The sequence below is a fragment of the Macaca nemestrina genome, chromosome 13 (genome assembly GCF_043159975.1).
Source record: "Macaca nemestrina isolate mMacNem1 chromosome 13, mMacNem.hap1, whole genome shotgun sequence".
NCBI lineage: Eukaryota > Metazoa > Chordata > Mammalia > Primates > Cercopithecidae > Macaca > Macaca nemestrina.
In genome coordinates this window covers 65,207,593-65,220,166 of record NC_092137.1, presented here as the reverse complement: position 1 = coordinate 65,220,166, position 12,574 = coordinate 65,207,593, and the positions used below count along the sequence as shown (strand labels likewise).

The 12,574-nt window shown below is 47.4% G+C and overlaps 1 long non-coding RNA gene across 3 annotated transcripts in view; it reads left to right on the top strand.

Annotated features, from left to right (window-relative positions):
- LOC105465160 (uncharacterized) overlaps positions 1-12,574 on the top strand; it is a 53,533-nt gene that overhangs the window by 14,952 nt on the left and 26,007 nt on the right. For all 3 annotated transcript variants that reach the window (XR_011611826.1, XR_011611825.1, XR_011611824.1), the window contains exons 3-6: positions 3,306-3,472; positions 4,094-4,238; positions 4,864-4,931; positions 5,334-12,456. This is a non-coding gene — a long non-coding RNA (uncharacterized lncRNA). The remainder of the gene's footprint in view (positions 1-3,305; positions 3,473-4,093; positions 4,239-4,863; positions 4,932-5,333; positions 12,457-12,574) is intronic.

The window sequence follows — 12,574 nt, the reverse complement described above, 5'->3', positions numbered from 1 at the left end:
CATGTGTCTGGGCTCAGACAGCAGAGCAGTGCTCGCCCACTAGCCAGCTCAGGTGGGCTCTAGAAGTCAGTCTGGTGGAAAAGTGCCCAGCCCACACAGGTGACAGCTCTTACTACACTCCAGGTGCTGTCCGCTTATCAGACGTTATTTAATCCTTGCAGCAGTCTATGGGGTAGTTGAGTAGTGTGGCTGGAATATCAGGGCTGTGTAGGGATGCCTTAGGAATGAACCTGAAGAGGTCAGTTGGGACTGGGCTGGGGAGGACCAGAATGCCATGCCAAGGATCCCTCCTCTGGGTGAGGCGGAGTGATCAGGGGCTTTTGGTAGGGAACTAATGTGACCTGACTTATTTTTTTGAGAATAGATTGGAGGGGCAAGAGCAGAGCAGAGGCTGAGAGAGATGATGGGGCATGAGGGATGGTGGCCGGGACTAATGCTGGGGCCTTGGGCGAGGACAGGGAGACGGAAGCAGCATGGGGATCACTAGAGAAGAGAGCCAGAGAGGAGGCAGAAGCCCCAAAGGAGGAAGAAACCATGAACAGGAGTCTTGCTTAGGCTCTGCCCCCAACCAGCTTTGGAACCTTGGGCAAGTCATGTCACCCCTCATGGACTCAGTTTTCACTGCTGTAAAATGATGGGGCTGAATGCATCCTCTACCATGGTAAGAACGATGGGCCTTTTGCACGTTTCTTTTGCTCCAGGGGTGGGGAAAGCCTGAACCATGGCATAGTGTCTGGCACTGCCAGGAGCACCAGAGGAACTGCCAAAGTGGCAGGGAGTGGCTGGCACACGGGTTCAGTTGGCATTGCAGCAAGCAGCACGGCAACGCTAAGGCAAAGAGCAGGCCAAGGCTGCCGGGGCTTGCCAGCGTGGGCAGGATGTTGGAGTCACTGTGGCAGGGCTCCAGCAGACACGGGCAAGGCCAGTCTGTGAACCGCATCCCTTCTTTACATAATCATCCTTACAGCAACATGTTTTCTCATTTCAGTTAAGCAGTGCCAGGCCTCTGATCAAATGGCTTTTGTAATCCTTGTTGTCAAGTTTAAGCTTGAGCAAATAGTAAGGCAGCCTCAGAGTCACTTCAGCCTTCTGACTCAGTGTCCCTGTGTGCAACGGATGGGGTGGGATCTTCTAAACATCCCTTCTGACCATAACATGCTAGGAGCCTTCTGTTAGAATTCCACCTTCGAAATCACACCCTGCTGGGGGCACCCCCTGCCTCTGATTGTGATCAAAGCTCACTGCAGCCTCAAACTCCTGGGCCCAAGTGAACCTCCTCTCTCAGCCTCCTGAGTAGCTGGGACCACAGGCGTGTACCACCACACCCAGCTAATTAAAAAAAATTTTTTTTTTGTAAAGACGGTCTCACTATCTTGCCCAGGATGGTCTTGAATTCCTGGCCTCAAGCAAGCCTCCCACCTCAGACTCCCAAAGTGCTGGGATTACAGGTGTGAGCCACCACACCCAGCCTTTATACATTTTGAAATACACTTTTCAGCTGTAGAGCCATGATATGTGATTTAAATTCTCTGTGCCTGTTTCCTTGGGCCTGGCAGAGAAAGTGTGACTAGCCTACTGTGGCTGTACACCCGGGGATGATAATGCTACCTACTTTGCTATTAGGAATTCTAAGTGAGAAAATATGAGTGAAACCTTTAGCACAGAACCAGGCACACTGTATGAATGGACAGCTATTATAGTAATTATGCATTCAGCCATCAGAACTTACTGCACATCGAGAGCTGTGCAAGGCTCAGGGAATAGGGTACTAACAAGTTAGGCTGACGAGCAAGTGTCCTGTCCTCACCGAGTTGCTGTCCGAAGGGGAGGCAGACCAGTCAAAGAGTTTCCCTTAACTAGTGCACGTGCCCTCTGCTAGGGAAGCAAGAGGGGCTGCAGGAGCCCACAGGAAGGGCACTCACCCCAGAGCCATGAGCGGCAGGCCCCTGCAGCTGCCCTCTGCTGTCTGGATGCCTTCCCCTGGCCTGGAAAGAGCTTTGCCCAGATGACTCCATGACTTGCTCATTCATGTTATTTAGGACTCTGCTCAGTCGTCACCTCCACAAGGAGCCTTCTCCAATCTTTCTGTCTAAAACAATCTCCCCCCACCCCACCGCCTTTATCATTCCATTCCATGCCCTCATGCTGCTTTCTCTTGATAGTACTGATCTTTTCTACCAGCGGATTGTGGATCTGTTTTGAAAAATATGTTTATTGACCATTTACTCACCACAAAATAAGCTTGGTGAAAGCAGGGGTTTTACCTATTTTGTATTCCTTATTGCATCCCCAGTGCCCCCCAGAACAATGCCTGGGCCTCAGTGAGCCATCAATGCCTGTCTCTGGTGAATGAAGTGACCACTAAGCTGGATCCTGTAGGGTGCATAGAGGCTGGCCAGGGAAAGGGTCAGGGAGAGAATCTTTCAGGCAGAGGGAGCAGCACATACAAAGCCAGGGGAAGAGAGCAGAACGTGATGGGAGGTAGTTCTGTATGACAGGCATGTTCATTAACAGAGCAGGAGGAGCAGGCGGCGAGAGGAGGAGTTTTCTGCTGAATCATGATGTGGGTCTGACCTGGTGGAAGGAGCCAGGGCAGGAAGGATGATTGGAGACGAAAGTCTCAGACTGCGCGTGGTTCTAAGAAGGTTTTGGCCAGGCAGATGGGGAGTCCCTGAGCCAAAACTGGCCCTCAGAGGAATTCCCCATCAGGCAGAAGCTAGTGCCATGCTATGCTCAGCCTTTGGCTGGAATTAGCTCAGAGGACATGTGGCTTTGGAGGGACGCAGTGAGGGATCCCAAAGGGCAGGAGCTGTGGCTGTCACTTGACTGCTCCCTGCAGCAGGGGACCTCGATGGTGCAATTCCATGGCTGCCCAACAAGCAGAGAGGGCAAGGAAGGAAGTGGTGAGAGTTACGTCTGGAGAGCTAAACATGGACCAGATCACCCAGGGTACTTCAGGCCCTGTTAAAGATTTGGATTTTATCATGAGGGCAATGAGATGTCAGGGTATGGTTTTGTTCGGGGAAACAGAATGATTGGATTGGATTTGCATGTCAGAAGGATTACTTTGGCAAGAAAATGGAAACCGAAACCTTATAAAAATTCTAGATTAGTAATCCAGGCTCTTTTTTTTTTTGGTTTTCATTCTCACTGTGAAAGCAGTTTGAGAAATAGACAAAGGTGGCCTCCTTGTGGAAGCCAAACCTCACCTTTATTCCTGTATAAACAGTTGGCAAATATGCCTTTGTCGTGAGGGCCAAATGGGTTTCCAAGCACTCCTTGCCCAATGGTTCCCTCCTATCTAGGCCTGGGTCAGCCACGCAGGCATCCATCTGGGTCTCCTCTGGAGAATCACTGCCTTCCTGTGGCCAGGATGAGGAGGGGAAGAAGAGGCTGAGGCCCCGGCACTTACCATGGTCTTTCCATTGCTGAGCTCCACCTAATGGAGAAACAAGGACACCTGTCACCCCAGGTGAGTTGGCCATAAGCGTTAATCCTAGAAGCACAAGGATGGGAGATCTATGTTCTCCACATTTGTAGGTGAGAGATAATGGTGGCCCGGTCAGGTTGGTGGCATTGGAGGGAGGAGGACAGAAAGAAGAATTGACAAGACTTAGTAATTGACTGGATGGTGTGGGTGATGGTTCTGTGTGCTCAAAGAAAGGTCAAGAATGAGGCTCAGGTGTCTGCCTCGCACGACAATGGTGGGCCATGCAATTCTATTTCTAGTCTACCTCCAGTCCATAAGGTACCTTTGTGAGAGTTAGAAACAGGGCCCGCTGAGCAGGGGTAGCTATTGCCAAGGTGACAGCCTATGAGTGACATGGGCTGGATTCTGTCTCCCACACTCCTCCTGGCTAGAGGCCTCTGTGCTGGCTACAACCTGTATGGCCACACATTGTGGACCAGACACCACTGACTGAAATAGGGAGCGAGGGGCCAATTGGTGAGCTGAATTTTAACCATATTAGGTTTGAGGTGTCTGAAGACAATATGAAATTGAGTCTGTTTCTTATTACTATTGAGGTGAAATTTACATAACATAAAATTAACCATTTTATTTTATTTTATTTTATTTTATTTTATTTTATAGACAGAGTCTTACTCTGTCACCCAGACTGGAGTACAGCCACTGCTTGATCTCTGCTCACTGCAACCTCCGCCTCCCAGGTTTAAGCGATTCTCCTGCCTCAGCCTCCTGAGTAGCTGGGATTACAGGCGCCCGCCACCACACTTGGGTAATTTTTGTATGTTTAGTAGAGATGGGGTTTTGCCATGTTGGCCAAGCTGGTCTCAAACTCCTGACCTCAAGTGATCAGCGTGCCTGAGCCTCCCAAAGTGCTGAGACTATGGATGTGAGCCACCGTGCCCGGTCAAAATTAGCCATTTTAAAGCGTACAGTGGCATTCAGTACATTCACAGTGTTGTGCAGCCATCACTTCTCTCTGGTTCCAAAACGTTTCATCATCTGCTAAAAAGATTCCATATACAATAAGCAGTCACTTCCCATTCCCCCTCCCCTCAGCCCCAGGCAACCACTAATCTGCTGTCTTTATGAATTTACCTGTACTGAATATTTCATATAAATGGAATCCTGGCTGGGCGTGGTGGGTCACACCTGTAATCCCAGCACTTAGGGAGGTTGAAGCGGGAGGATCACTTAACCTTAGGAGTTCAAGCAAGCCCTTGTCTCTACTAAAATTATATATATATATAAATCTATCTATCTAAATATATATATATATATATATAGAGAGAGAGAGAGAGAGAGAGAGAGAATAGAAAATAAATGGAATCCTACAGTGTGTGACCTTTTGTGCTTGGTGTCTCTAACTTAGCATTTGTTTGTTTATTTCTTTTAAGACTGGGGAAAAGATGGGAAGAAGCCAGTAGAGAAGGAAGATGTTGAAAACACAGGAGGGAAAGAGGAGGTGAGCAATAGGATGCATCCCTGAGAATGTGCTGGAGGGGGTGGCATGGGAGAAGCCCAGGACGGACTGCCTTGACACCTGTGAGGGCCGCCTCACACAGAGGAAGCAGGGCGATGAGGCAGATGCTGACAAGAGCCTCATGATAGGTTTGGTGGCAGCTGAGGGGATTTCCACCTAATGATTTCTGTTTTTTTTTCTGTGAAATAAGAGGTTGACCATCTGCTGAGAGGACAGTAGTGGTATTGCGGGTTTGAAGAAAATGATGATAATTGGAAATAGCTGCTGGGGAGAACGGGCTAAATCTTGCTGGGGAGATAGAGGAGGTTTTCCAGGCAATATTGAGAGCCGAGTGAGGCTGGGGTCAGTGAATTCACAGTAACATAAATCTGTGGTGTGATCTAGTTTTATCTGCAGATATCAGCGGCCTGGACGTGAGTGAGGTGTACATGTCACATTTGGAGCCATGGTAACCATCCTGTGACCTGGAGGACAGAAGTCTAAAGGTAAAGCCAAAACACTGAGGGTGGCGGAGCAGAGGATGGTGAGGGTCCCTCAGAATGTTCTGTGCACAGTAGTGAGGATGACTCTGTTCGGAAGTCAGAACTCATTGCTCTTCTCCTCAAAACCCACTAGTGGCTCCCTCCCTCTCCACGAATAAAATTCCAAATCCGTAAAGCCCCATGTGATCTGACTCCCCGCTGCCTCTTTGATCTCATCCTTTTACTCTCCCCCTCCCTCCCTCCAAGCCAACCTCTGGCTTCCTTGCTGATCCTTGAATGTTCCAGCACACTCCAGCCTCATGGCCTCTGCCCTGGCTGTTCTGCTTCACCTGGGCTGCTCTCAGCCCGGAGTGATCTCAGCCCAGACACCTGGCCTGTTCACCCACTTGCTTCAGCTCCCTGTGTAAATGTCACCACCTTGGAGAGGCATTCTCTGACCACCCTCTTTCTAATGCACCCCCTTCTTAACCATTCTATTCCCTTTTCCTGCCTTATTGTTTTTCCGAGTACATATTAGCCCTTCACACTTTAAGGACTTGTTTATTCTCACACACACACTCTTACACTTCCTCATGCTCACATGCACTCTCACACACAGTCGCACTCATATGCACTCACTCACGCTCCCTGATACATGCACACGCTCACACTGTCTCACTCACATGCTCACCCACACTCACACACGCACAAACGTGAACTTCCAGAGAGCAGCACCCTGGTCCATTTCCCCGACACCTAGAGCAGCACCTGGCATCTAATAGGTATTCAACAAATCTTTACTGAATTAATTAATGAATTAAAAAGCCATTCAAGGTGTGGTGGCTCAGGCCTTGAATCCCAGCACTTTGGGAGGCCAAGGCAAGCACATCACCTGAGGTCAGGAGTCACCAACATGGTGAAACCCCATCTCTACTAAAAATACAAAATTAGCTGGGCGTGGTGGTGCATGCCTGTAATCCCAGCTACTAGAGAGACTGAGGCAGGAGAATTGCTTGAACCCAGGACGCGGAGTCTGCAGTGAACCGAGATTGCGCCACTGCACCACAACCTGGGCAACAAGAGTGAAACTCCGTCTCAAAAAAATACAAAAATAAAAATAAAAAGCCAGGGTCCTTGGTGATGTTATTAAGTCACTGAACTGACACTGGAGCCACCCAGGCCCAGACTTTTTGTCATGGGAGAGAGTTGTCAACTGCCAGGTCCTAGGAGAAAGCAGCCAAGACCGAAGCAGGGGGCAAGGCATGAACACCTGGGATGGCACCCCTGGCACTCTGGTCAGAGCCCGCCCACTTCACCCATGGCCTGGCCCAGCTGGCCTGTCCCAGCCCTGCAGAGAAACTGAAACCAGAAATCTAGCTCTGAACCCTGGCCCCTTGCCTGTATGACAGCCCATGTGCTTGGTTCCTGCAAGAGACAAATTTCACACTTCTCCAACCAGGACAAACCTGGTGTTTTCAGAACTCCCTGTCCCCAGGTTCACCGGTAGAGAATGGATTCAGTTGTAAATAGCAGGAACCTGAAAGCAGCAACTTCAGCAAATTAGGGGTTTAACTTTCCCAACTGCGCAAGCCTAGACTGGAGGTTTGCAGGTCAGGGCAGGTGCAGCAGCTCTGTGATCTCAGTGGCCCTGAGTCCTTCTGTCGGCCTCTCCTCTGTCCTGAGTGTGTGGCCCTGATCCCCTTTTTCCCAAGCAAAGCCAGGGTTCTGACACTGAGGAAGAGAGGTGACCATGGCCAGAATGTAGGCCAGTGGTTTTTCTTTTTTTCTTTATTTGCGATGGAGCCTAGCTCTGTCACCCTGGCTGGGGTGTAGTGGCACTATCTCAGCTCACTGCAACCTCTGCCTCCTGGGTTCAAGCGATTCTCCTGCCTCAGCCCCCGAGTAGCTGGGATTACAGCCATCACACTCAGCTATTTTATATTTTTAGTAGAGATGGGGTTTCACCATATTGGCCAGGCTGGTCTCTAACTCCTGACCTCAAATGATCTGCCCACCTCAGGCCAGTGGTTTTCAAACTTTGCGTGCACTGGAGTCACCTGGAGGGTTTGTTCAAAATGAGATTTTGCTCCTCCTCTCAGTTTCCTCCCTCACCAGTTTCCCAGTGACCAGGCACCATTCTCTGAGAACTACCGGCAACTGGCGTTGTCTGCTACCCCAGGTGACATCACCTGGAACATAAGAGAAATACGCAGAGTGGGTAAGCTGGCCACTGACTTACCGGCTTATCCTTAGAGTGGTCACCACTGACTTACAGGGGCAATCTCAGTGTGGCTAAGCCTCATCTTATTTGGCTCTGTCGCCCCTCAGCCCTCTCACTTCCAGCAGTCCTCCCACCTTCCTCTGTTGCCCATACAAGAAACTGGCTTCAGGACTTTCTGGCCAAGTGTGTGTTTGCAGAGACCACTGAATCCAACTCCCAGGTGTCCAGAGAAGTCAGGACTGGGCTGCTCCTTGCAGACTTTTTGTGAGAGGCTCCGAGCTGCCCTTCCTGCAGGCAGGCTCTTCTGGAGAAGGGATGTTTATCTGTCACGGGTGAGGGCAGAACTCATTGCCACCTTTTGTTGTAAGTTTCTAAAGATACATGCTGCATGAATGTCTTCCTGTCCTGCCCCAAGCAAAGCTTTCCATGTGGACAGGTACCCACCTGTGCTTTTGTTGAAGAGGATACATTTTTAAATTGAGATATAATTCACATACCGTAAAACCACCTTTTAAAAATGTACGAATCAGAGGGGTTTTAAAAAGTATATCCATGGAGTTCTGTAACTATCACCATGAATTCCAGAACATTTTCATTACCCCATAAAGAAACCCCACACCCTTTGGCCATTACTCCCTAATTCCTGATCCCACAGCACTAGCCCCCAGCAAACAACCTTCTGTCTCTGTGGACCTGCCTATTCTGGACGTTTCATATAAATGGAGTCATGCAACATGGGAATATTTGTTTCTGGCTTCTTTCACTTAGCATAATGTTTTCAAGGTTTGTCTATATTCTAGCATGTATTATTCTTTTTATGACCAAATAATATTCCATTGCATGGATATATCACATTTTGTTTAACCATTCATCAGTTAATGGACATTTGAGTTGTTTTTGCTGTTTGGCTATTATGGATAATTCTTCCATGAACTTTCATATGTGAGTTTTTGTGTGGAAACATGTTTTCATTTCTCTTGGGTATATACTTAGGAGTGGAAGTGCTGGGTTATATGGGATGTTAATCTGTTTTGCATTGCTATAAAGAAATACCAGAGGCTGGGTAATTTATAAAGAAAAGAGGTTTATTTGGCCCACAGTTCTGCAGTCTGTACAAGCATGGTGCTGGCATCTGCTCAGCTTCTGGTGAGGCCTCAGGAAGCTTTTACTCATGGCAGAAGGTGGAGGGGGAGCAGGTATGTCACATGGCGAGAGAGTGAGCAGGAGAGATGAGGAGGTGCTGGGCTGTTTTTTAGCAATCAGATCTTGCCTTAACTAATAGAGCGAGAACTTGCCCATTACCATGGGAGGGTACCAAGCAATTCATGAGGGATCCGCCCCCATGACCTAAATGACTCCCACCAGGCCCCACCTCCAACACTGGGATCAAATTTCAACATGAGATTTGCAAGGAACAACATCCAAACGATATCATATGATAACTCTAAGCTTAACTGCTGAAGGAACTGCCAGACGTTTGTCAAAACTTCTGCATAATTTTACATTCTGCCAGCAGTGTATGACGGTTCAGCTTTCTCCATATCCTTGCCAACACCTGTTATTGTTATTGTCTGTCTTTTTCATTGTGGCCGTCCTGGTAGATATGAAGTGGTATCTCATTGCAGTTTTGATTGATGATGTTATTTTAAAAGAATACATCTGAATGGTACTCACGAAAGCTGTCTCCAAATATTTGATAGCTTATTAGTTCTTAGGGGGGACTTATAAGTTGCTATGGTTGTGAGCCCAAAGTTGGAAGACCCTGCTCATCAAAAGGAGGCACCAGTCACACAAAAAGTCAGCACCTCCTGTGTGTTCAGCACTGTTGAAGTTAAACCATTAGGCTCGTACTGTGTGCCAGGCTTCTTGCTAAGTCCCCGGGATTTAATAAATCCCAAGCTCACAGCAATCCAGGATGCCTGCCTTGTTATCCCCATTTTAGGAATAGGGAAACTGAGGCTCATCCAGGTTAAATCACTTGGCCAAGGTCACACTGAATAGGTCTGGGATTTGGACCCAGTTCTGCTAGACTCTAAAGCCAGTGCACTTAGCCACTACACTCTACCATTGTGAAGGATATGGAAGCATAACATGTGAGGCTTGGTTTTAGACAGTTCAGTTGTAGGCACAAACCTAAAATGCATGAAATATTGATGATTAGAGGAAAACAGTGGATTATTAATTACTGAGGTATGGGGTGGTAGCATTCTTGGAGGGAGCTGGAGTTTCTATCAGTTAGCATTGACTAGATTATGTATCAGTAACAAATAATCCCAATATTTTAGTGGCTTAAAGGAACAAATATTTATTTCTCATGCTACACGTCCATTGGGGGCCAACACAGGGGCTGTGCTTATCCTACTCACTCAGAGACACAAGCTGATGGAGCTTCCCTGCCTCGGGTATTGCTGGTTGCTTTGCCAGAATGAGAAAGATGAATGAATCTTGCAGTTCCTGCCTGGCAGTGACACACCTCAGTTCCATTCACCTTCACTCACCAATGCAAATGATGTGGCCACACCCAACTTCAAGGGGGAGGAAGTATAATCCTTCCATGTTCCAGGTGAAGTACTAAAAACACTTGGTGGACTACACCAACAACTGCCACCGAGTTTGTAGACAGAATAACATAGGACTTGTGGGTACTGAGCACTGGTTCAAGCTAAGGGCAAAATGAAGTCTCCATTTTTACACAGAAGAATCTAGGCCTGCAAATAAACAGGTCAGTGAACCATCCGCTAGGAAACTCACTGGAATACAAGAACATTTATTCATTACTCTAGCAACACCAAGAGATGGTGCACCATGTGTGGACAAGCAGGGACCACCTTGGTTCCACCTTCCTGTGGGAACAGGTGGCGTGGTATTCTATCAGCTTGCGTGGTATTCTTTCCTTAATGTGACATTTTCATATGAAAAAGCCCTTGTTTTCAGCAGCAACCCAGTTAGGTCTCTTTGGTTATATTTGCATTGTGTACCTCCCATCACACGTTAGGGTTGGACAAAGATCCAGGAAGCCAGGCTTGGAAGAGAGGCTGCCTGAGTCTTGACCTACCTGCTGCTGCCTGGAGAGGCAGGGCTCCCCTACAATATCCAGCCTGCTCTTCTGGTTGACCAGCACTCCCTGGGAAAGGTTAGTGGCATACACACAGCCCTGGGCAGCAAAGTAGAGGCTGAATTGAGACAGATACTGACTAAAATAAGACCTGCCAATTATTGTATCCATCTGTGCTTTTCAGCTTTTTAAAAACAATTTCTTCATCAGATCGACATACAAATCTCAAAGGTCATCCCTGACCCAAAGTTCTGATATATGAAGAAGCACCTCTCTTGTCTGTGTGTCCCCACTTGCCAAGAGTATTTTTTTTTTTTTTTTTTTTTGAGATGGAGTCTTGCTCTGTCACCAGGCTGGAGTGCAGTGGTGCAATCTCGGCTCACTGCAACTTCTGCCTCTCAGGTTCAAGCAATTCCCCTGCCTCAGCCTCTCGAGTAGCTGGGACTATAGGCGTGTGCCATCACGCCCAGTTAATTTTTGTATTTTTAGTAGAGATGGGGTTTCACCATGTTGGCCAGGATGATCTCAATCTCTGGACCTCATGATCCGCCCGCCTTGGCCTCCCAAAGGGCTGGGATTATAGACATGAGCCACTGCGACCAGCCAAGAGTATTTTATTGAATTTTACTTTCTATACTTTTGTCAGAAAATAAAAATTTCCAAATATAAAATTGTTATTTATAATTATTAATTGTATTAAAATTGAATCTTCCTTTTAAAAACACTCATGTTCCTGTGAACCAGCAAGTGTGTTACTCCCTTGGGCTAGAGCCCCGAGTTGAGACTCAATGAACACCATCAGAGACTTTGATGAAGGAGTGACACAGTGTGTCGGGTCAGAGAGAAATGTGAAGCCCAGCAAACATATGTTCAAATCCAGATGACACCATTCAGTAAACATGCACCCCGAGCAACTTTCCAGGGCTTATTTTCTTTGTCTATAAAATGGGAACAACAGGTACAGTACCATCTAGTCCATGGGGGGTCACCAGAAGAAACTAGAAGATGTAACACAAGGAACATTTAGAAGCAAGCATGTAACAAACACTCAGCAAATGGTGACCACATTATAACTTATCCACCCAAATAGATAAAACCAGTGGTCACGTGGAACTGAGAATTTTCACAATGTACTATTTTTACATCTTAATTTCTTTGGGCTTCTCTGCTTCCTCTTTTTGAAAAAGCTTACCACCGACTTGTTCTTCTGAAAGGGGATGAACATAGATAAAAAGAGAGTTTAAGAGCTTTTCATGGAAAGATAGCCAAACCATTAAAATACTATTTCAACAGAGGAGGTCACCGAGTGATGGAATGGTAGATCTATAGGACTAAAGGAGACCTCAGATTTGCCACTCTTATCTGACTCATGAAACCGAGACCCAGAGAGGTGAAGGAGTGTGCTCAGTCCCATAGCTGTGTTGCAGACTATGTGAATGGCACTTCTTAGTGTCATGCAATGCATAACAACCACCTGTGCAGCCTCATGGCCCTGCACAACCTCCTGACCACAGCGATGGAATAAAGTGGTCTAGTCAGGGGCATTTTCAGCCTCTGGGGATGTTGACATAGTAACTCCTCCTCTGTTCCCACACCCTGAAATAATGTAGCCCAAGAAGCTGCCAATGCTGTTACAGCTGTGTGGGTAGGGGCTGCCCGAGGAGAGAGGTAACCTAGAGTTAAGAGATGGAGGAAGAGATACAGAATCTGGATGGCTTTGCTCTGATCCTGTAATCCAACTATGCCAGAATGTGGATGTACCTTCCAAAGGTAGGGTGCTTTTCATTTGTTTGTTTGAGCCATCTGGTGTCAGATGTTCTGTCACTTACTACCTTGTTATAATTAATAGAGGAGCTCAAAGAGTTATAAATATCTAAGGAGGAAGACT